The sequence below is a fragment of the Watersipora subatra genome, chromosome 6, assembly GCF_963576615.1.
Source record: "Watersipora subatra chromosome 6, tzWatSuba1.1, whole genome shotgun sequence".
NCBI lineage: Eukaryota > Metazoa > Bryozoa > Gymnolaemata > Cheilostomatida > Watersiporidae > Watersipora > Watersipora subatra.
The window spans coordinates 63,142,610-63,165,569 of NC_088713.1; the positions used below are offsets into that span (position 1 = coordinate 63,142,610).

The window sequence follows — 22,960 nt, forward strand, 5'->3', positions numbered from 1 at the left end:
GTGATCAAATTGAATTGTCGATCTCACCCACACAGTTCAACCTGTGGTTTACAAATACGAACTATTCCCAAATTGAATTTTTTTCTTATTAGTGAAATGGACCTGAGGAATGTAATGTTTTTTTCCATTGCATTTATTTTCACACCACTATATTTTCGCACTCATCAGAGCCGCGAAATTAAGTTGCAGCGAAATTTTACTCTGTGTGCTACTCACAAAACTAAATACTAGCGAAATATAAGTGTCCTAGGGTAAGTACACAATCTAATTCTTTACTAATTAAAACTGCTCTCATCTATGTTGAGCACTCTGACTTTAGTTGTACGTATGATAAATTTCAATATATATAAACAAGCATATACATTGTATATTGATAAACTCTCATTGGCAATGGGATTTGTCTCCCTTACCTGCTCTAAGCTGTGCTGATGAAGCTCAATAGCTGAAACAGTACTGTCTGTAGCATGAGTATATACATATATATATATATATATATATATATATAAATATATATATATATATATATTTATATATATATATATTTATATATATATATATATATATATATATATATATATATATATATATATATATATATATATACATACATGTAAATATGTTTTTTATTCTTTACTATTCTGGGACAGAATGGGGCTCTAAGCTATATGTATAACTAGAGACTCATTGGCTGGGGAGGTGTGAAGCGCCCAGCTTTTGTTATCCTCAATTACACAGCCTATCAAGACTTGTCATTCTAATACAAAGGTACTCATAATGTGATTCAACCTCTATTTTAATATTTATGAATCCTGACGTAAGAGCATTATATACCTCTTGCAGAACCACTCATATCCTTTTATATTACCCTTTTTAACATATTTAGGAAACAGAATTCTGGACTCTTGGTAGCCTGACACGCCGGTTTGTTATTCTAATTTTCTAGCACCTGCTATTTCACTACATAGCTTAAATGTTATTTCCTTTATTTTTGCCTAATCGCTTACTGCCTAAGAGGTTTCGACATCTGTTATAATGACTAGGCAAACATATATAAGAATGCGTAAATCAGAAACTGTTCGAATTCCATGTTTTACTCACGCTCTAAAGAAAGTAAATTGCATACTTTGTAATGAGACAAATTTTACTCTTTGACGTAAAACTCCTGAAGTCATCAACTGGTTTGTAGCTACAAAGGAAAAAAGCAAAAAATCCCTTATTCCATTTGACGTCTGCGACCTCCACTTTTCTATTATACCAACTTTACTTAAAAATGTATTTCAATTTGCTGTCAGACACACTGATTTGACAGAAGAACAACTAAACATCATCATCTATACCAAAGATGATTAGCTAACAAATGAAAACAATGCTTTGGACTAAAATAGACTCAATGATCATGATGGATGTTACAATGGTAACTTTTTGATGAAGTGGAGACATGTGAATTATTGGGTAACTCTTTACTATCCTTACTACCTACCAACATTAAAAACAACACTAGGTTTTATCACGGCCTAGCCTCATGCAATGACACATCCCATAATATGGAAAAACAAAAAAATAGATCTGCAACATCTTCAATAAAAACAAATACTAATCAGAATAGAAGCAAACATGAAATGCATCACCTTTCTCAGATGTAACTCTAAACTTATATAACAACTCATACAAACTTTAGGCAAAACCTCATAACAATATACAGTATGTACAAAAACTGAAAACCATCATAGACAACCACAAAATTGTACCTGTGAACATAAACAGATTAATTAGCAGCCTGTTATCATCTGTTGCCGAGTTTAACAATGCAAAGGAGCCTTACTAGACTGCAGTCACAAGTAGCGGCTACCACTATGAGCTGGAACATATGCGACCAAGCAACAATGTAACCACCAATACGAAAAAGGCCCTCAAAACAATCTGGTACAACCCGCCATTCAATGCAAATGTACAAACACTTGTAGCAAATAGCTTCCGTTGATTGTTGATAAAAACCTTCAAAAAGACATCCTAAAGCAAAATATTTTACTGTAAAACTTCGAAAGTCAGCTACTCAACGATGCCTAGAATGAAAAGCAAAATAGATAAAAACAACCGCAAATTACTCAAGAATAACACGACTAGTATAGGTAATAAGTGCTACTGCAGAACCAAAGTAAAATGTTTTTACAACAAGACTGCCTACAAAAAACATAGTGTACCAGGCAACAATAACTACACTCGACAAACAAACCACTGAGCCCTATGTCGAGCTATGCGACAGTGACTTCAAAACCAGACTTCGCAACCACAGAGTGGGCTTCAAAAAAGTGATTAAAAAAACAACACTGAATTTAGTGAGCGTGTTTGGAACTTGAAAGATAACAGCATAAACGTCAAATATGATTGGAACATACTAAGGCCTGCAAGCGCATTCAACAGCAGATCAAAGAAATGCAACCTTTGTTCAGCAGGAAGGTTTCATATTATTGACCAACCAGAACAAACGATCATAAATCACATGGAGATGCTCACTTTCTAAGAATCATCTCATCTTTCATTTTAGTACCAACCAATCAGCAAGAAGCAGTATCATCAGCCAGCCAAGCAGAAGCTCAGCCAATCAAAAATAAGGAGAAGAAATCTGCCACCATTCTATTTTCAGTAGCAGCCTGATGATTGACAGGATAGGTCATAAAACTGGCAGTAGCTGCAGAGATAAGAACAACTATTTTCCATAACTAGTACTATTTGCTCTAAATTCTTCTAAAGCTCGTTTATTTTAGTAATAATTTATTGTATTACCTTATAATAATTTAGTAGAACCCTAGTTGTGATTATATATATAATATATATATAGATATGTAATCACAATTGAAAGTTCAGATTTGCATCGGTGGATAGAAACAATAACCATAGAAAACAGGCTACAGGATATTGACATGTTATCACTGGCTACCATAAAGATTTGTTGTTATAATTAGAATATTTTTTTCCATTTATAAAGCTTCTGCAAATTGTAATTCTTGTTCATGCTATGTATGATGTTCCTTTTTGTTTGCAGGCATTTCCTAGTTGTTTTTCTATTGTCCCTGAATAACCTGCTTAGTTGATGTGACAATACGTACTGTGTCTGTTCTGCGCTTGTCAGGTTTGTATGAAGTAAACATATATTATCTCCAGCTAAAGTAAATACATTTCCAGTGATACTTATTATTATTTATTAAGGTGTGAATAATAATATTCATTAGGATGAGAGCTAATATATTATATAAGCAGATATGATACAGCGATGTATGAGATAAGCTGGCTGGGTATTGTCCCAAGTACTCCAATCATTAATAATAGGTATCACATTAGGTTGGATATTTCACAGCCTTCAAAGCTCTAATCTTAGTTCTTTATACTTCCCTTTCTTTTCATCTCCTTTCCTCCCTACCCTGGCATCTTTTGAGATTGTTATATAAATAATCTGACGATCTGTTGTTTCTTTGTTGATTAGTACTAAATCTGGTGTCCAGGCCTCTATTATCTTATCAGTCTGAATGTTGAAATGCCATAACCGCTTTCCTTTTTATTTTCAGACGCTGGTTCCATTCTATGGTCATATCATTCATCTGTGTGTGGAAGGTTATGCTTCTTACAGCTATTCCAGTGTGTAAAGTGTGTAACTAAAATTATTTATTATTATTATTCCAACTGATTTTAAAACCACAAAACAACAGAATATCACATCGAACTAGAAGTAATTTAATAATAGTGCATTAACCATCCTCTTATTTTATCAACCAGCAATTTCTAAAACCAGTAGAAGCGATCAGAAGCATATCAGTCCATCTACTTAGATGCAACAAGCTAACGGATATTATCTGATAATGGTGAAGTTTCAATGCAAATATTCAAGCACCAAGTAGTTCTCTTGGACTGATATGGAAGATCGACATCGGATTATTCTCTCTACAAATGTGCCAATCTCTTCAGTTTTATTGAAAGGGAGTATAATAGACCAAAATAGTAAAATATGGAACAAGAAATGTAAATTTAATCTCAAGTAATTTTGCGTGGCTGCCGAAGTCTCGTTACATAATCTCTACAATATTGAATCATTCAATGACAATAATCTTCAGTCGGAGATATATTCGTGGGTGTCTGAGTCATCCTGGTTATTGACCCTAAAATCAATAGTTAATACCACCTTTACTTGCATATACTTGCAGCTCATACACTCAGCAAATCAATAGGCTGATTAGCGGTGGCTTTATGATGGCTGAAGCCGTATGTCCTTCACATTTTTAGTGATCTATTAAGTTACTCGCCTCGCATGTCACCGTAGACTTTGTATTTCAATAAAAGACTCAATATATAGACAATAGACACAACAATAGACACTATTGTTACCGATTGAAGCCAAAGCCTTCTATTTACTGAGTTTGGTCACAGGTGAAAAAATTAAATAAACAAGAGTGGTTCCATATTATCAGGTTTGAAGCCATGTAAACACTTACATACCTGTCTACATACAAAGCATTAGTGTAATCCTGATAAATGTCACGCACTGGACGTCTTACAACCTTGCTCTCTTTTGTTTCCATCTCCTCTTCTGACCTTTGAACTAAATTGAAGCACCTTTGGTCAAAAAACATATTTTTTCAAAGCCATTGAACTTAAAAATTACTGTTCATGACAAAATTTGCTGAAAACTGGATATTGATTGTAGTTGTCCAATATTCACTGATGAAGTTTGTCATTACACCTAATATTAAACATTTAATATAGCCACTTGTTCAGGCCTGTCATTTTACTAAGAACTAACACAAACAATATCATGCAGGTGTTCTTATTTTTAAATACGTACCTCCCCAACTAACAATTTTACGTTCCCAGAACGTTCCAGGGAGGTTCCGAAAAGTCCCAGAAACGTTACATCGTAACGTTGTCACAAGATTATTTGTAGACACATTTTCAACGTTCCAGCAACGTTGTGGGAAAAACATTGCTGGAACGTAACTCTCAAAACGTTCCATCAATGTTGTGGGAATTACTTTGCTGGAACGTATTTCCCATAATGTCCCTACAACGTTGTGGGAAATACGTTGCTGGGACGTATTTCCCACAACGTCCCAGCAACGTTGTGGGAATTACGTTGCTGGAATGTTAGCAAATGATCCTGCATAACATTCCCACAATATTGGGAGAACATTGTGTAATATTCCACGAACATTTCTTACATAATATTGTCTCAAGGCTATTAGCTAACATCCCAGGAAGGTTACGCATAGAACATTGGTGGGACATTGATGCGTAGGGATTTCCATCTTTATTATACAATATTCCTAGCTACTGAGCATCGCTTTCCTTGCCGCGGTAATCTCGTTGAGCTAAAACGATATATAATTATAAGGGCATACAAGTTAATGGGCATTGGCTTCGCTCTACTAACGTAATGATTTACATACGCGTCGGCTTGTCAGACGACACGTAGCGTTAATCAATCGGTAGATAGACTATCACCATCAATCTGACACATCATGTATATGTGGCGACTTGGTCAGTTGCGATGAGTTCACACCGTCGCGTTTTACTTTGACCCGTCTAGCTAATGCTTTTGGAGTCAGAGCTAATGGACCCTAGTCATTTTTGCGATATGTCTAATGAAGTGCGAAAATTGAAATTTGTAGTAACTTTTCATTTCATTTACATAAATCATTCAAATTTATCATTAGTTTTTTTCATTATTTTGTTTGTTTTTATATCTGTGATGAAAAATCTATAACATTTTTAATTTGTTTCATTTTAAATAATTTTTTGTTATGAAAGGGGGACAACTTCCAAAAAATGAATCATGCGTTTTTGTACCATTCTAGCTAGAACGTTAGAACGAGGAAAAGGTTTGCTAACGTTAGTATAACGTTGTTACAAAACATTGTTATCGAATGTCCTAGCAATGTTACAGGATTGCTACTTTGAAATGTCTGGGTATAAGCATTCACATAATATTGTCTTCTAATATATTCGGAACAGTATGGCATTTCACCATTATGGAACATTCAGCAGATGATCTGGTGCAAAATTCCTGCGGCATGGGGAGAATGTTACAGAACATTCCACAAGCATGCCTTTCATGATGTTGCCTCAAAGATATTAGCTAACATCCCAGGAACGTTTTCGTGCAGAACATTAGTGGGGTGTATCTGTGTAGACAATTTCTAACATTTTGATGTTTCACAGAATGTTCCTCTAATGAATTGCGTACAATGTTACTATAATGTACCGAGCATAACCGTCGACAATATTCTTTCCTTAAGCTATACAACATTCCACCAACATTACGTCTCCGAAGCAACCTAATTTTTCTATAATGTGCCATGCTTAACCTTCACACAACATCTCTTCTCAAGGCTGACGGACATTCAACAAATATTGCACCTTAGATATATACGAAGACTTTTACTAGATTATTCTTAAAATAATCTTTGTGAGCATCTCAATAGTTAGGGCATGGTTCCGAAGCTGTATATTTTGGTACAAACAGTTGCATGATATAATAACAAAAAATAATATGAAACACAATAAAAATATAGCTATAAAATGACTAAACTCTATATATATTGTCATCATCAAAACATGGCAGAAAAATACCACAACCTTTACACCAGAATAAATTATATATCAATGATACACAGAGACAAACAAGCAAAGCTATGATCATATTTGTGAATAATGCTACAGTCCACCAAATGCTTTACCACATTAGACTAGAGTTTTTCCAGCTCGTCCGTCCTTGGATTGTGGTGGCGAAGGCTGTTCTTTCATCCAACAATTCAGATTACAGTACAATCCTTTAAGCCCTGAAATGTGAAGAAGCATTTATATTAGCAGATGAGAACTGCTAAAAAGTACAGAATACAAACAAAGCAAATATGAGTATAAACTAAATATGGCAACAACCTGTTAACAAAGTAATTATGAACATCGAGGTTGATCTGCCACATCACAGTGTCACTTGCTAGATACATGAAATAGTACCAGCAATACTTTTCTTTTCACTATTTGTGGGCACTCTATAATAAGGTAATATTGTCCAGTCATTCAAGTTTTTGGAATCGCGATTCCTCATAATAGGCACAGGTGGATACAAGAGTGCACAACCACCATATTTTCAAAATCATCCTAATCAGCTTTTTATTTAATGGCTTCATAACTGAGCTTCCTATAAGGCTGCAACTTCATATTGGCATATTATGAAAAATGCACAAGCATATCATATTTAGGGTTGCGCTAGTAGTAAGTTTCTTCAGAAGCAACTAATGTCCTAGTCGCATTGTTCTTATGCTGAATTATCATTTTAATAATTTGAAATTTAAAAAAGAGTTGTTGTAGAATAGCAATGCGGTAAATTAATTAGTAAATCTCATGTAGCCAAAAACACGAACTTGGACATATCCATTAAAAAATAATAACAAACTGTAAGCTAACAACTCCGCATTAGTCGAGTTATTCACTTGGAGTAAACCTTTCTGATGAGACGCTATATGTGCAAACAGCTATATACGCAGGTAAATGAGAAGCACTGTTAATGCTATTGCAGATTGTTCCAAAGCTTTAAGAAACGCCGTGCAGATATTTAATGAAAAATTAAACGATAAGATTTTGTAAGTTTTAGTTGATCTAGAAGTATGCGAGCAGCCTGCCTTTTCAATTTCCTTTATAAGCTTGTTTGAATTAGCGCGTACACTCTTTTAAAAATACATAGTCAATCGGCTATTGTTGCCTCTTACATATTGTCAAATTCTTCAATCATACCTATCTTATATCACAATCAAATAGCTGAAAATCATGTCATAAAAAGAGAAAAAGAAATTACATCGCACTACTAGCTCTAAGTTGACATTTTGGTAAAAGGCAGCACGATTCTCAACCTAACATGCTTATCACAAGTTATACATAATCTAACACAATGCAAACTTTCAAGAGTTGCTTTCTTAATTATCTACACGTGCACACAACTCTTAGATTTCCATATTTTCTCTGCTTAAAATTCTGATGTGCTAGGTAGTTAGTGTTGAAATGTGCTTCCAATCTGCCAAAAAAATCTACGTTTTGTACTACAGCATTTCTAAATTTGAAACTAATTTTTCCAACTTTCAATAACAAAAATCACAGTTAAAGGGAGAGTAACTATAGATCTATCGTAAATTCAAGAGTACAAGTCGAGATCTGAAGTTTGGTTCGAAAATCCTGGTTTTGACATGTACATACCGTGACCTCTTCCATGGCCCAAATCTTTTATTCGCTAATAGTTCAATCGGGATCAGAGGCGGGCAATGCGTAGCTGAAGAAATGGCATTCAAAACACCATCAGTAAGGACGCCTTTTTTGGCGCCGTCGGGAATACTACAATTAACAAAAGCCTGAGAGTAGCATGTTATAGTGAAGATCACAGAGAACAAAAAACAAGCACTTAACCAACGTACTGGTTCACCTCAATACAAGAACAAAACCGCTACCTCGGATAATAGGTATTCAACAGTGTAGCAATGCCGCAAGACAGATTTCTGTCAGAAATCGTGATTCATGTACAAGAAAAAGGTGTGAATGCCCAATAGTGGATGTGTCAAATGGATTACTGAAGTGTGGCTTTGTAGGCAGATACTACAAAAACCAACATCAAATTCAAAACATATCACGTAATTCCAGAAGAGAATCCTAGTGATGACATTTCGAATGGTGAATAATGGGGACCTGGTGTTCCAATCAGCTCACATTGAGTAGGATTACTGGTATTGCACTATTTTATAAATAAATTCCTATATGTGATATCATGTAATTTTGATTCGCAACGGTTTTTTGAAGTTGAATTTTACTAGAAATCGTGCCATGAATTACATTACCGTCGTATTTTTGTGCAGACACCGCAGCAATACTATTTAAATTCATGAAAGAAACGAAGTCACTGTTGGGATTCAAACACAAATGCTCTATGGTAACATCTTCCAGCGCAGCGAGCTGGAAGCTTGTAGGTGTAGCATAAATACACACTGGTCAGTGCGCAAGGCGACATTGCAGTAGAAGGACTGGTCTTATGTACTGAATATTATATGGTATGTTTATCGAATTTGATATGGTTGTCACGACGTTAAGGGCTAAGGGCACAAATAAACAAACTTTCCATGTAGCTGAATTAAAGCATATTGATAACATATTAGTAAGCCTACAACATGTATAATAAAAACACAGACATGGAAAATTTGCAATAGTGATGGAAAAATGCAAGAAATATGTCTAGATCTCACCTGTCCCACAGTTATTGATACCGATTCAATTGGTTATGGAGAATTTACTGTTGAGCCGAACCGGTGTATGGTTGGCAAATTGACCATAGTAGTGGTGATTGACTAGATAGCGATTAGACGATTAGTTGCAAGGATAATGGCCAGATCTTGTGAGATTCATTCTAAAAAATCGCAAACAAACTACATTAGAGATCTTGCAAACAGCAAATCGATAAACTATCTATATGGTAAGAATCTAATGGTTATGGACTTGGACTGAGATTGAACCGATAACCTTGTAGTTGCAAACCCTAAATCTGGCCACTAAAAACTGCTGGTTGGTCACTACTAATATTGCTCAACATTTTCCAACTGAATAACAAGTTTAGTAGCTCAGTGACTAACAAACATGTCTTTACTCATTTGATATATGCGTATAGATCTTCATCTTTATGAAATTTTGGAGACAAAAATAATGGCAAAGAAAGATTTCTTCAAATTAAGTTTAGGAAATGGCGTTCAAACTTGTATCAGAGTTTGTCACATCAGAGTTGTCTTCTCTATTTTATGGCAGTCAAAAACTATTAATGATTCACCATTACTCCGTTTGTACACAACACACAGTCACTCGCAATGATATTTATTATCAACAATGCCTCTGAAGTAGGTAATGAAATCAAAAGATAATGCTACTACTCAGTAACATGCTTTACACATTTTTCTACGCATATATGGCTTCAAAGCCATTTCAATTCTATTAGCAAAAGCTCGCTCAACCAGCAAGTGTTTTTATCAGTTATTAAGACATTCGATAACATCGCTGTGATACGTGAAAAAAATCATTTTAAAAGTTGTACTTCTCTTAAAGCACAGAGGTACAGTTAAAGAACGAAAGCAATATGTAACCCTTTTAGTGCCATAGGCCTACTCTTTTTAATGAATTCCTGTTTACAGAAGCGTGACATTTTAAAGACAAATTATATCCATTCTATGACTCGCAAATGCTTTTCAAGCTGTTTTCCAACGTCAAACGCATCCAAGAACGATAATCCACTGCAGTTTACCACCATGGAGTGCAATTATTTATAAACACAGTCTTTAACACTCGGTTTTATTTACGGAGAAAAACTTGAATTTGTACCAATGCAAAAAACTTTACTCACCTGCAATAACGATCACAAAGAGCGTCAATATCATTTATTACTATATTGTGAATTTTATTGCAAGTATTGCAGATGAGTTAAGCATCGTTAAATCATTAATTGAACTACAACAACCGGAAAAATAAATCAGTATGGCGGATATTTCCTCCTCCTAGTTTTGCCTTGTCCGATATTTTCAGGCATAATACGATGTAAATGCATACCTTCGAAATCTTTCGAAGGAGTACGATGCGGATTTTTAGCTTTCCCACGCATCGAACTTCATAAATTCAGAAAAGTTATAACTGAATTCTATGTATATGCCCACAAACAATCTCGGTTGATATTTTGGTTCATTATACAGTAATACAAAAAAGCGTTTAATCTCTTTGTAAAGATTTAATAGACGTAAACTGACAAAACATCGTAAAACCACGGTTATGGAAGAGCAAGCGAGTCATACTTAACGCCGAATACCTGTTGGAGATTCCGACAAGTTGGTGATTTTTTCTGAAACTACCGATGTGATTACCGCTGCCTATACTCATGATGTTGTGTTAAAACTGCTAAAAGAGTTCTGAATAAATATCGCCGAGTGATTTATTCACTACTAATGGACGTGATTTGACGCAATTTGGTAAGAAACCTCAAATTGTTGATCAGTTACAAAACTGCCTTACACAAAGCCACTGCACACTCGCAGACCTGCGAAAATGGTGCCCGAAGGGTTGAAATCAACTTGATATCGAATAATGAATACCATATTTGCCTTGTGGTGACCGATTTAACTCATGCACTACTATAAACCCCTCTGTGGGGCTTACAGACAATTTAAATCAGACGGAAGCCCCTCACTGGAGCTTTTTTTATATTATGTGATTTGGTTCTCTTTTTGTAGCTACAAGTGAATGGATTCAAATTTTCTTGGTTCAAATGCTTAGTATGGAGACTATTGTTGTGTGTGCTCATGTGAAACTGACAGTAAAGGATTCTTATAAGTATTATATATATAGCATTTGAATTCATTTCATGTGAAACGTTAACTGCGGATGATTCCCAACATCTATAAGCACAAAATCTCTGAAACGCGCTCGTAGAGAGCATACGAATTTCATCGCATCTGACGAAGACTTGCCTTGTTTGGCCTGACCCATTTTGTGAGCAGCTGTTTGAATGGCTTTTGTTGACACAAATTAATTATGTTCAACCTAAAATGAATTACGTAGTGAATAAGTTGAAGACTCTTTTATGAGAAAGAGATTTTGAGGTGATTTTTTTGTGAGCAGTACATCATGTTTATGTTACAAAACTATTTATTGTACTGACTGAAAAGAAAAACGAAGTTGCAAGTTGTCAGTCAAGACTCAATAATCATTTTTTATTTACAGCATGAAACTTTGTTGAGTCCAAAAATAATCCATCAGACAACAAGCAAAGCAACCTTTTCACTTCTAACATTCCTTGCAAAAAACATAATTTTCAGTGATTTGTCTGCTAATATGTTACACAATTCTAAGAAAATTTATCTTTGCCAAAATTATTTAAGCATTGCCAAGTGGAAGTAACTTTATGCGGATCCATGGTCTATTCTAGCAAATACATGTAGACTAATTATTATGACATGACCATGTAGTAACTGTAATTTTTAATTTCTGTAATTTATCTAATTGTAATTTTTACAATTTGATATAAATGAGATAATCTCTCTTCGAGTTAAATTCAACAACAAGATTGCATAAAGGTTTGGAAATTTTTTTGAAGGTGCATCCCCCTTTTTCTTATTTTGTAAAGAGCAAATCTGACAATACAACAATCATTTCAACGGGTATGTGAACTGACTGTTTGATATAGCCGCGTAATTGCCTTTAAGCTGTATAAATCATCTATGTGAGAATTTTCTGCAAGTTGACAGGCTCGGTTACGATGGTTGTTTCTTGTGTCATTACTGACCAATGCCCCAGATGGGCGCAAACTATTTTGTAATTGCAAAAGGAAGATTTGTTTAGTAAATTGACAATGTCATATAAGCAAGCTAATAACAATAACTGAACACTTCATTGTTTTGTTAATTATTTGTAATATCTACTGTGACAAGCAACAACAAAAACTGAGCCAAAGGTTTCAAAAGAACAGTGAATATCACACTGTATTATTTAACACTGTTTACGAAAACCTACAATAGGTGTTCTCGTCATTTCATGAACAAAAAATAAGATTGTTATATATGACCTATTGTTAAAGGTTGACTTGCAACAAAATTCACATTACAGTTATTTGATATCAAAAGATTCACCGTGTCTTATTCTGTTGTGTTGTAGGTGCAAATTATATGGGAATGTGATTAAAAGCTTTTAAAAGCTATAAAAACCAACAGTAAATCGCAGCCACATGAGACCGCCGTAGTTTGAATTCTCTTTCCAAAGCGGCTCAAATGGGACGTAGTTGTTACAGGATGGTTTCTGTTTACACTTTCATGCAACCTCATTCGTCGAAATATTTTCACAAATATATTTCACACGTTCAATAAAACCAGGTCTATTGTTCTTACGCGTCTATTTTATCGTCATTGTAATGCAGTCACTTTTAGCTCTGATATATTATAACTTACCGTAAAAGGTCGTTAAACTTTCTATCCTTAGTTCGAAGGCGTACATATCATTGTCTGATAATCATGACGAGCCTGTTGGTCACATGTGATATTCGAAAATTGCTGCAAAAATTATTTGCGAAGTATTGGGTCACATGATCAGATTACGACTTGACGATTAGATCAAGCCAAAACAAAATTGAAAGTAGCGCGCATCTATATTTGATATGGGGTCTTCGGTAAAACCCGAAGTGTTTGTCATAAACTAGTGCTACGATAAGTTTTATATGGAGCTTTTTATTGGCCTTTCAATTCACATGAGAACATCACGTAACAAGACAATAACCAAACTGTCAGAACTACGTCAGAGAAATAAACAGATTCCAATTTACGGCGGCTTTTCGTTTTTGAGCTTTCAAGAGCTTGTAATCACATTTCCACATATTTGGCACCTACAACACAACAATGTAAGACATGGTGAATCTTTTGATACCAAATAACTGTAATGTGAATTTTGTCGCAAGTCAACCATTAAGACTAAAACTAAAGCTTTGGAGGCTAAGCTGCTTTTCATCAACAACAAAAACTTCAGCTTTTTAAAATTCACTCTCAGAGTCGTAGAGCTCATATGTGTGCTATACGGCTCTGTTCACGTCTACACATACTGTTGCAACAATAAAGCTATCTCTCCTTGGAGCAGACAATTCCACTTCTCCGGTAACTTTTAACTACTAAACAGCTATGGCATTCGTTAAAAAGTATTAGTCAGCCCAGCTTATAGCTCTATGGTGACAGTTTTGTCTTATTAATAGAAACGCACATGCAATAGATTGAAGGGGAGTCTATGGGTGATCGATCCGCATGATGCCACACTATCACAGTATTATCCAAGAATTGTATTTCAATGGGATTATCGCTCAACTGAGCAGTTACCGGTGTATCTTAGACTCGCAGCTTACAAATTTCTTACTCATCAATACTCTTTAAGGGTGGTCAGTGGTCACGTGAGAGCCGAAACGAACTAAACGACACAAAACAACGTCACTGTCAGTTGTAAACTGTTCAGCCGAAGACATTTCTGGCTGAAACGAACCATTTCGATCCTGCTCGAAATTTTGTGGTCGAACCCTTGCGTTTATTGGCTGGTTAAAATTCTACCGAGCACTCGTCACATTTCTATTTACGTGCGTGTGAGCAAAGGTAAATAGAAATGGGACGATCTTTTTATTTGGTTAAATAAACAACATCAAACAATTTATGACAAGGCTCTCCCGGACTTGTGATTGTGTTGCATGAATGTAAGATGTTGTGCTTGAGTTTTGCATAAATGTTAAAGAATGGTTGTGGTTTTATTTCCTGTAGAATATAAGTAATGTGTCATACTCATCCTGATGAATAATCGTTGCCTGTTTTATTTATGTAAAACCACAGTACTATGATGAAGACTGTATTTGTTTGTTATGTACTCAGCATAGAAAAACATTCATATATTAACAAAAAGTATAATTTTGTTGATGGAAGGTTTGGCAAAATTTTTCTATCGAGTGATTTATTCTGAGCAGCTGAACGATCTTCTGATAAGTCTGCTGTGTAATAATAATTAATAATTGTTCCTCAAAGTTTTTTGTTTACAATAGAAATATTTAGTTTAAATACATAAAAACTACCAATGAAACAGTGTCCTGTCTCCATGCGTATGGTATCTAGGAGGCGAACTGACTTCGGATGCCATGTGACATGTGGCTTAGCCGACCCAAAGTAAACTAACCTCCAAACCTAAGTCAGTTCGGTCGTCGCGTGACCACGGCTTTAGCGTGTCACCTTTGCAACATTACTAAAAGGCTGTGTTTCAAGTAAGCGAATCTATTACTGGTGCACCTTCCATTACATCACGTGGTCCATACATGCATACATAGCTGAGAGGTTCTATAGAGGTCTGAAGGGCTATACAATATTACATAGCTTTTTGCAGAGGTCTCTCCAAAGTCGTTCTGTTATCGAAGATGTCATTGGCAGCTGACCAAAATTAAAGTAAAACAACCATGATAGTTAGTGTAATTAATATAGTTATTCAATAAGTTAAAGCAATGGTAAAATAAATTGTGGCAATATGTTACAATGCAATACTGTTAGCAGCGGATGACATTCAATCTATATATAAATGTGAGCGTTTGTCGGTCGGTCCAGTTGTATACGGATAGTTTTAGTAATAAAAAATTCGCTTCGCAGAGGATTTAAACTTGCGAAGATTGTAATCGCAAGTTTGCAAACACGCGTAACTAACCACAAGATTGTGATTTTCGGCCATCTTTTTTTCAGTATCCGTATTGCGATTGTAGGTTACTAACTAAATGTATATGTAATTTTTACTATTAACTAATATTACCATTTGTTTCATTTTTATAAAGTCATTTTAAAATCCATTACCTATCTTTTAATGTGACGTTTCAATTTCAGATGTCCTGCTACACTCATATTTTCGGTTTCTTATAAAGCATCACTAAATCTACAAAGAACCGTGGTGCGCTTCATTGCTATACATTTGTACTGGTATCGTCCATAAAAACTTTTTCAATAGTTTTTCAAAGTAGCTTCTGCTGCAGCAGTAACCTTTGTATACACACATTTCTACATGTATATAGTCACTGTTATTAATAATTCAGCCTAGTCATGATTTTTATTTTATTTTTTCAATTAAATTGTGCAAGTGCACTAGAATATCGAATATCAGAATAGGATGAGGTTAAGCACTTTACAAAGAATCACAGCCATCTTTGGTACTAAAAATGATCAGTGCTTGTCCAATTACTACATGAATTATGATGTTATACTTATTTCTTTGGCAATTAGGCTTATTTGTGCTGTTTGTCTGAGGTTGGAAGGAGCAGAAAAGCCTCTGACCTCTTGTATAGAACGCACTAGAGTTTGCGCAAGCAGAGTGCCTCAATAGTTTAATAACCTAACCAGTATGGACAATCATTTGTGTCGCTTTGGTTGTCCACTAGTTTATTGAATGATTCATAAGCAGTTTGTTTGTGTGTGTGTATGTGTGCTCTGGTCACTCGCCTGTTCCCATACACGTCGCAAAGTACTGGCGACAGCACCGCATGCTATTAGCGGTGAAATGGGAACCTATGCGCCGGGTACAGCCAAGGACCGCCGATAGTTGCAGACGGCCTCGCACTAGTTTAGGGCTGTTCAAATGTCGCAAAAGGCCGCAGGCAAAACCTTCATGTAATGCTCGTACAGGTGAAGGTCACCATTATAGAAACGGCATGGCGAGCGAACATTTTATGTGATTCCTCGATTATGTTTAGCGATGTAGCTTATATGTGAACATATGCCACCGAGCCTAGTGCCGCAAGGGTTTTGCTGCGCAAGTTACCGCCAGAGTTTCGCAATCGATATGTGAACCAGGCTTTAGTATTAAGCTGCGTTCAGATCAGCCATTGTGCAGAGGCCAAGTTTGATCTGAGAGTGGGTGATTTTGTCCGTTTTTTATTTGCAGGGTCAGATAACTTTAGCTGATATATTTTAGTGAGTCACTCCTTGAATTTTGCTGACTGTTTCCTACAATGTTTTTAGTGAACTTTTTTAGCAAGCTGCCCGATTATTTTGCACTGCTCATCGCTAATAATGGATAACCATAAGGAGGACGATCTTTTGCTAACATAATGTGCTTCAACTATTATAATAACAGCAGTTTTCCGGGTTGCTGTTACTCATGAGTGAAGCTATGACAATAGCATACACAGGTGTGAAGACAAATATGGTGTTCATATTAAAGCCTGGTTTCCATATAACAGCACAAGGCCGCGACGTCCTGCGTGCGTAGGCTAGCTGTGATATGGAAACTTCAACACACGACGATAGCGCGACGTGCATACGCTAATCGCAAGGATCCAACAGAATGGGTCCTTGCGATGGGTGCGCACGATTATGTATCCCACAATACACCGCTAGACCTTGTCAACCCATCCCATAATTCAAACGGAGGGCTGTTTTCCGAAGAAATCCGTCTCTCCTACGAAAAAGTAAGGAAATTATCCACTCTGTCCAATGCAAGCGTGGTGCCTACGCGCGATATGGAAACACCGCATTGCGGCCCATGAAATGCATTGTGCACGATCACTGGGCTGCGCACGATCATTGTGCTGTCATATGGAAACCAGGCTTTAATGACACTATGGCTCACGGTAAAAAAGATGTCATTGGCTACTCAAATAGAATATCGGCTTTGAAAAAAATTTTTCTCTTTGGACTATATCGGTATCAGGCTTGTTTGCGCTGTTCACACGATACGATTCTCGGTCAGTAGAAAAATTGGTCAGAGAATTGACCCAAAATCGGCTGCTGTGACCGCAGCTTTAGTCTGTTAGATTTAGCTTTCTGCTTTTAGGAGGAAACTTATGTTATGCAAAAGCTATTATAACGAATATTGTTGGTTGGTCACATCGTGTATCTGCTCTAGTAGGGCAGTGGTGTCAGGTTTAATGCTTATTAGTTTGTTGTAGGGGCTTAATAGAAACTGATGTTTTTTTTTTCTTCTCTAGAGGGTATTCTCAGTAGAAGCATATATCTGACTTTCGTTCATTTTTGGCAATTGTTTCCAGTTCTAATTTATTGCAGCTTCAGTGGTAGTGTCTGCCTTTGAATTTTGAGCTAATATAATCGTGCATTGTGTTGCCATTTTGTGAAGCGACCAGCATTTGTAATCTTTAGTTACACACCCCATGAATACCTGTCATTGTGAAACAAAGGAACTCATCATGTTATTCAACTTCTATATTAGTATTTATGCATCCTGTCTTAAGAGTATTATACACATCTTACATAACCACTCATCCCCTTTTATTTAACCATTTCTGATGTGATTAGGAAACAGCTTTCTGGACTCTTGCTAGCTAGCCTGGGCATGGCTCTCGTGGTGGATATGGAGAGAGAGCCTGGGACACATAGCGAAAAAAAGGTAAGATAACTTCTGCAAAACGAGCGACATATGTTACATATGACGCTCAGACTGATACTAATGGAAGCGTGTCATTAGATTCGTATCTCACGATGTATTAGATGTGGCGCGTTTAAAAGCCTATTGTCACGGTAACGTGACTTGATCTAGTAAAAAGCGCTATTTTTTTGATAGGCTGGGTGGTTACGAAATACCTCGTTTGATAATAAAACGATAGGAACCATAGGCTACTATTCTCTTGCGTTTTCACGTTAGCAGTTTCATTTCCTATACTGATAAAAATGGAGCCATTCAAAAATTACTATCAAAGCTAGGCATAGTCACACTGAGACCAGAACAGTCTCAAGCTTTACAACATATTATCGCAGGTTTTGACCAATTTGTAGTTCTTCCTACTGGCTTCGGAAAGAGTATTTGCTTTCAGATGGCACCGTTTTGCAGTGGTAGGTCCGAGTTGTTCATAATAACTGTCGCGAGTAATAATACTCGTGAGTAAAATAAAACTGAGATTACTTTTTACCAGATAAACTTTTCTTTACTAGCAGCGTGCAATTCATTTTTGTTGTTCTATTGCTATTCGTTTGCTATGTTTGTATTGTTATTGTGAATTTTTTTTATTCAATTGATTCAAATTTTTATTATAATTAAATCAAAACATAATGAATTGAACATATGAAATAATAAAACTGTCGTTATTGATTTATTATGCAACCAACATTTCATACTTACTAACCAGCGTTTGTTTGCTGCCAATTCAGATTGAAAATAATAGATAATACTCGCGTAGATCATAAATAAGACCGTCACATGATACTCCTTCGGAAATAAAGATTGTGATATTAGCGACTTCAGAAGTCGGCTTTTAGAGTTGTCTTCCCCGCGTGTTGCGATGTGTCCCAGGCTCTCTCTCCCAATCCCCACGAGAGCCATGCCCAGGCTACTTGCTAGCCTGACACGCAGATTTATTATTCCAACTTCCTAGCACCTGCTATTTTACTGCTTAGCATAAATGTTATCTGCTTCCTTGTACTTACTCGCTTACTGCCTAGGAAGCTTTGCAGCGCCCGATCGTCTGTGATCTACGGATGTGACGATTGCCTGACTGATTAGGCAAACATATATAAGCCTGTGTAGATCAGAAACAATTCGAACTCCATATTTTACTCACGCTCTACATATCACTCTGCTCTTGTATCACTCTTTATATTTTTAGACTTGCGCAATGAGCATCGGCCATTGACTTGATTAGCCTTCATATATTTTATGTTTTTGCAATTGAAAGTTTGAATTTTTAATAAATATATTCTGTTTTAAAGTTTTTTAACTAAAACAAACCAGTCTAATTCTTGACATTAAATCTACACCTAAAATACAGTCCTTTATAAATTCGCAAATCATAAACCAACTACTTGAACCACCAATCCAGCACTTATAGTTAATAATCCTTTAAACAGAGGGTCATTACAATTTCTATGTCATCAGTCAACTATTCAATTGACAAGTTCATTACTGAAGCAGCATGTTTGTGGTGGTTGTAGATAGTAGTTTGTGATTTTGCTGCCAGCAACTTTCTAACAGCAAATTGTTTCCAGCAAAACTGTTGAAAATCTGAGTGTATTGATTTTAACTATATACATTGTATAATAACCGCAAGTACATCACTAGCTTCCATACTATACTCCACACAAGTTGCTTGTAAAACTGTGTATCTCATAACTGAATATTGTAAGATGGCAGATCTCTTCATGAGTGTTTCTATTGTATTCTCAAAAATCTGGTTAATCATTGATTGGCTTGGTTTGCTGAGCATTAGTATCTTTGTCAGACTTATTATTGTTGGCATAGGCCTGAAATCCTCAATTGCTTTATTTGTTTTCTCTATAAAACATGTTATAATGGAACTCTATACATAACAACCCAAAGGTAGACAAATGTATTTTATTTTATAATTTTAAAAGTATAGCACTATGATTCTTCGTCTTAACTTATTAGTATGCTGGACTTGGTAGATGGCATCGAAATCTGCAAGCAAACACATTAACAATCAAATATATTACAGAATAGGAGAATGTGTTCTAAAAATGGTAACTACCCTTGTTGCTAAGCTCGCACCTATTTTTTGGATCAGCTTTAAAATGGCTTTTTTGCTAGAAAAACAGCAATACTGTTTCTAGTGCTTTTTGATTCAACTTAAACCATAACTGTCACGAACAACTTTTATTGTAGTTACTAGGTAAATCAGACACGCTGATTCCGATTTTGTACTCAAAATAAAGATTAGTCCACTAACCTTCAAAGTCATTTAGGCTTTTTTAAAGCGTTTCAATATCCGTTTCGAAAACAACACAATCGGCATTACAAGCTCCGCCCATAAATATGTGACGAAACCTAGCTTTTTCAGAAACGGAAGTTAGGAAAGTTTAGTCCGATTTAGAATAATAGAGATGGGTGTCTTAAAACCCATTATTATCTAAATCCAGCCTGTAAAATAATTTCAGCTTTTTATGAAAAGGATATAAACTATTTAAAATTGCTCGCAGCTTGTTACATGACGTTTAAATGGGCTGGACGCCGAGAAAAATGAGCTCTAAAAGCGCGGTTTTATCACGAGCTAGCGTTGTTATCGTGCTTTTTAAATATGCAATGCTAAATAGCTTATCTAGCTTTCAGAAAAGACTGATATTATTTTTAAAGCTGGATTTAGATATTAATAGATTTTAAAACACCCATCTCTATTATTCTAAATCGGTCTAAACATCTCTACGTAACTTCTGTTCCTAAAAAGCTAGGTTACGTCAAGTATTTATGGGCGGAGCTTGTTATGCCGATCGTGTTGTTTTCGAGACCGATATTAAAACGCTATAAAAAATCTTTTATTACTCTGAAAGTTAGTGGCCTAATCTTTATTTTGATTACAAAATCGGAATCAGCATGTCTGATTTACCTAGTAAATACGATAAAAGTTGTTCGTGGCAGTTATGGTTTAACTAGCCCATGTTTATTACATTTACTGTGACTAGCATGCTCACTTATCACCACTTGCGACTCTACTACATGCCATTCAGTCACCTAAATGCTGAGTATTATTTAATGTCATACGGCAACCAGCTTTATGGATGCAAAGCTTTTATGTGAATTTAATAATATTTTTAAAATTAATTGCTATTAAATCTAAGTGGTAGGTACAATGGCTGGTTTGGAAACTTTGGATAAATTTTGGCACAGTATTCCGATGTCACTCATGAAAAGATCCTGAGACCTACCGAAATTTATTAAAAATAGCATTCTTTGCAATTGTGTTATGCAATTAAAACTTGATTTTAATGACACAGATGGCTCCTGCCCCTACTTCTCTCATCTAAACCAAGAAAGAGTCATGTAGAAGGTGACGATGACTTCCATGATGATTTGGAATCAAGCGAACAGCTGGAAATCGAACTGTCAAGGTCTGGCTCGAACATAGTGGAGTGCATCGGTAGGTAAATATGACCAATATATCCAGGTTTTCTACAAAACAAAATATCTGGCACACATTGCAGCCTTGCTGCATATGCTAAACTGCATGGCTGCTCATATTGTGGTGCATAATTTGGGTATATAAATGTATTTTGGTATTAGCTACTTTCACTTATTGTTAGTGTATAAAGCAGATATACAGAAAGCAGAGTGGCTTGAAATAATACTGCAGCAGATCAGCGATATGTAGTTAAATTTATTTTATGGTTGATACATATGCTTTTTATAATAATATTAGCATATGGTATTTATTTAGCAGGTTATGAGGTACAGAGCTTAAAACTCAACTGCAATGACTGCACCAGCTTTATAGCCTCCTGTCCAGGTTTACGCATCAGGGGATGATGCGATACTAATCGGTGTAAAAGATAGAGGTGGTATGTTTCCACCTCATCCTGTCATCACAAAGATATGTCTAGGCTCAGAACTGAGCATACGGCAGGGTGTTGACTTACAAGGAATCACTGCAGACATACACAAGCTGGTGGTCACTAAAACTCTTTCATCGGTTTTACAAAGCAATTTGCATCAGGGATTTCCATGCTCGTTCCACTGCACAGCGCAACGTTAGTTAAAATATCACCTCCAGATATTTCAGGATTATAATTCATCAGGAGGCTACAAAGGTAGCAGCTAACAAGGGAATCTCAGATCATGGCTCAGCCGACTGGTCGTCTTTAGTCATGTGTAGCCTTTCACAGTATGTCTAGAAAAGTGTACCATTTGTCGCTTGTTTTCTACGAGTTTGCTGATGCTGTTTGCATAACACCCAAGACCCAACATTTATATTCATGGCAGACTGCAATCAGCGTACGATGTACCAGTGTGTATGCATTTGAAATCAGTTTGTACACCTAGCTATCTGACATGTTAGCCCATAGCATATGGCAACATTGATAATTTTGCAATATCTTTTGGAATACATGTGCATCAATATACACTTTTACTCGCACTTTTTATATGAAATATTCAACTTTATGTTTATAAATTTGCAGGGTAGGAAATACATAGTGTATAAGCGTTGTATCTAAAATTTGAAACAAATATCTTGCGTGCTTTAGTAGTTATATCGAATTACGTGTAGCAACAAAAATTTCTCTTGATTCTTTCAGTGTAAACAATGATGACTCACTTGCCTGACCAGCTGCAAGTGAACAAAGCATTGCCCTTCTGTCACAAAGCATGCGGCTATTTATATAGGACATCACGGCTTTGCATTGCCCAGTCTCCTATAGCTAATAGGTCTTAAATAGGCTCGTAAATGTCACCTTCAAGAAAGGGTAGTGAGCTTCAGCCAGCGCATTGGCATTTAAAATACACCAAAGGTCAAGCTGAGAATTAAACATGAGTAGCAGTACGCAGACCAACACACACAGGCACACATACATATTGAGCTATCCCTGCTACTTCACTCTGTATGGGGTATAAGTGGTAACATCACTTATGAGTTCAATATAGTGTCAGGGTCAGTCATGTAGTAGGACACTCCCCTGGT

General features: G+C 36.0%; 2 long non-coding RNA genes across 2 annotated transcripts; one reads left to right on the forward strand and one right to left on the reverse strand.

Moving 5' to 3' along the window:
• Positions 1 to 6,476: 6,476 nt before the first annotated feature.
• LOC137398510 (uncharacterized) lies at positions 6,477 to 10,579 on the reverse strand. The gene is made up of 4 exons (XR_010978952.1): positions 10,415 to 10,579; positions 9,273 to 9,433; positions 8,239 to 8,373; positions 6,477 to 6,827 (listed from the first exon to the last, which is right to left on the reverse strand). It is a non-coding gene; the product is annotated as an uncharacterized lncRNA (long non-coding RNA).
• Positions 10,580 to 17,534: 6,955 nt separating this feature from the next.
• Positions 17,535 to 21,854, forward strand: LOC137398881 (uncharacterized). The gene is made up of 3 exons (XR_010979036.1): positions 17,535 to 17,949; positions 21,282 to 21,424; positions 21,722 to 21,854. It is a non-coding gene; the product is annotated as an uncharacterized lncRNA (long non-coding RNA).
• Positions 21,855 to 22,960: the final 1,106 nt, after the last annotated feature.